This window comes from Martes martes, assembly GCF_963455335.1.
Source record: "Martes martes genome assembly, chromosome: 2".
NCBI classification, from domain to species: Eukaryota; Metazoa; Chordata; class Mammalia; order Carnivora; family Mustelidae; genus Martes; species Martes martes.
In genome coordinates, this window is record NC_137889.1 from 18,126,166 (window position 1) to 18,129,426 (window position 3,261).

Genomic DNA, 3,261 nt, shown 5'->3' on the forward strand with positions numbered 1-3,261 from the left:
AGGGAGTGGGGAGGAGATGCGGGTCTCGGAGCACAACCTCAGCTCTGAGGTTCAGCCGCCTCAAACGGGAGCAGCTGGTGGTTTTCGAATTTTTACAAAACGTTGGAATCTGTTCCTAAACTAAATCTGATGTGAACCCAATTCATAATAAATTGAAAAGGTGCTGGCTAAGGTAGAAATTGCAGGAAGCAGGGGACCACACCCATTCCCCCCCCCCACCCCAGGCCCCTGGGGCACTTCCTAAGAGCCGGGGGACCCAGAAATACGGGTGAGAACCTTTTCCTTAGAGTGCAGAAGTTACAAGTCTCCTGCTTCCGATGCCAGTGAATGTAGTTCAAGGATATCCTGTAAAATAAAACAAAAGCAAGCTGGCAAACAAAACGACTACGGGAGCAAAACACAATTTAACCCCATGTTACGCAAAAGGACCTGCATCGGAGTTCCCTATTATCGTTCCTAAGTGTCTCACATTTACATACAAAAATTGAACTTCCTGACAAGGCGACTTCCATTCCATACTAACAATAATACACAAAACAAAACTACTGAGTACTTCTGTGGGCAACGTTGTAGTCAGGGCCAAGTGCTTCTGGGAATATGGAAAGAAAAAGATCATTATTGCCAAGCTCTATACAATCTCTCCGGTGGCCATGTTAGCCTTTCCTTTTCCTGAACCGCACATGCTTTCACTCCATTTACTGGCATTAAACTAAGCCCGGGGGCGCCTGGGTGGCCCAGTGGTTTCAGCTCAGGTTATGATCTCTGGGTCAAGAGACCGAACACCCCCCTCCTTCCCCCCCACCAGATCCGCGCTCAGCACGGAGTCTGCTTGTGGCTTCTCTCTTCCTCTCCCTCTGCCCTCCTGCTCATGCTCTCTCTCTAAAATAAATAAATAAATTGAAAGGAAGGAAGGAAGGAGAGAGGAAGAAAGAAAGAAAGAAGAACAGAACCAAGCCCAGACAGCACTCGTGTTTCCTTTAAAAAAAAAAAAAATTAAAATTGTGGGGCGCCTGGGTGGCTTAGTCAGTTAAGCGTCTGCCTTTGGCTCAGGTTGTGATCGCAGAGTCCTGGGATCAAGCCCTACGTCAGGCTCTCTGCTCAGCGGGGAGACTCCTTCTCCCTCTCCCTCTGCTGGCTTCTCCCCCCTGCTTGTGCTTGCTTGCAAATGTACATTTTAAAAAATATTTGAAAAAATTAAAGTTGTGATTTTGAGATAATTACAGATTTGCATGCAATTTTAAGAAATAATGAGAACTGGGGTACTGTTTACCCAGATTCCCCCAACAGTAACATCTGGTGAAAGTATAATACAAGGTCACGATCAGGGTGCTGACAGTGATGTATGTGGTCCAAACATCGCAAAGGCCTCCCACAGTGTCCTTTTATGGTCACCCTGCCTGGCTCCCTCTGCTCCTCCTCCCCTCCCCTCCCCCACCGCATCCCACCCCGGGGGCCTTGACCCCTGGTAACCACGAATCTGGTGTCCCTCATGTATAATTTTGTACTTTCGAGAATGTTATATAAATGGAATGAGACGGTATGCAACCTTTGGGGACTGGCTTTTTCCACTCAGCATCCTTCCCAGAAGAGCCATCCGAGTCGCGTCATGTATCAGTGTGTTCCTTTTTATCGCCGCGCACATTCCATGGTATAGACATTGCAGTTAACATGACCATCTTGAAGAGCACTTGAGTAGCTTCTAGTTTAGGCCAATTACAGATAAAACCATTACGAACGTCCATGTACAGGTTTTTACGTGAACGTAAGTTTTCATTTATCTGCAGTTAAATGCCCAGGAGTGATATTTGCAGGGTCATAGGCTAGAGCCATGTTTCATTTTTTAAGAAACTGCTGAACTGGGGCGCCTGGGAGGCTCAGTGGGTTGAGCCTCTGCCTTCGGCTCAGGTCATAATCTTAGGGTCCTGGGATCGAGCCCAGCATCGGACTCTCTGCTTGGAAGGGAGCCTGCTTCCCCCTCTCTCTCTCCCTGCCTCTGTCTACTTGTGATCTCTGTCAAATAGATAAAATCTTAAAAAAAAAAAAAAAAAAAAAAAGGAAAGAAAGAAAGTAAGTAACTGCTGAACTGTTTTCCAGAGTGGCTGTCCCATTTTACCACGCCACCAGTCATGGACACAATGTCTTTGCATCCTTACCAGCTTTGGGGGGGGTCACAATTTTTTATTGTAGCATTTTGAGAGGTGCGTAGTGCTCTCTCATTGTGCTTTTAATCTGCTTGCCCTAATGGCTGATTAAGGCGAACATCCTTTCACAGATGGTTTAGTTGCCATCTCTGTACCTTTGGTGGTAAAATAACTGTTCATATCTTCTGCCTATTTTCTTTTTTTTTTTAAGATTTTATTTATTTATTTGACAGACAGAAATCACAAGTAGCCAGAGAGGCAGGCAGAGAGAGAGGAGGAAGCAGGCCCCCCGCTGAGCAGAGAGCCAGATGCGGGGCTCGATCCCAGGACCCTGGGATCATGACCTGAGCTGAAGGCAGAGGCTTTAACCCACTGAGCCACCCAGGTGCCCCACTTCTGCCTATTTTCTAACTGGAATGTCTGGAGATTTTTTTTTCTTTTGTCTTTTAACTGTTGAGTTTTGAGAATTCTTTACATATTCTGGATGCCAGCCCTTCGTCAGATGTGTAGTTTGAACATATTTTCTCTTAATCAATAGCTTTCCCCCTCTTCACATGGACGTTCTCAGAGCAAAAAATTTTACTTTTTTCCGTTTGCCATTTTTCCCTTTATGGGATCCTTTTATGTCAAGACTATGAATTCTTTGCCTAGCTCAAGATCCCAAAGAGTGTCCCCTATGTTCTCGTCTAAAAGTTTTATAGTTTAGTATTTTAAATTTATTTTTTAAAAGATTTTATTTATTTATTTATTTATCAGAGAGAGAGAGACAGACAGACAGAGAGACAGAGCACAAGCAGGGGGGGAGGCAGAGGCAGGGGGAGAAGCAGACTCCCCGCTGAGCAGGAAGCCTGACTCTGGGGCTCGATCCCAGGACCCTGGGACCATGATCTGAACCAAAAAGGCAGATGCTTAACCCACGGAGCCACCCAGGCGTTCCCGCATTTTCAATTTAAATAGATGATTCGATTTCATTGTTGTATAAGTGAGAGGCTCAGGTGTGGGCTCGTTCCTTTTGCTTACAGAAATCCACCTGCCGCAGCACACTCGCTGAAAAGGTGTCCTCCTCCCATGGACGTGCTTTCGTGCCTTTGCCAGGAAGCAGCTGGGCGTGCATGTGTGG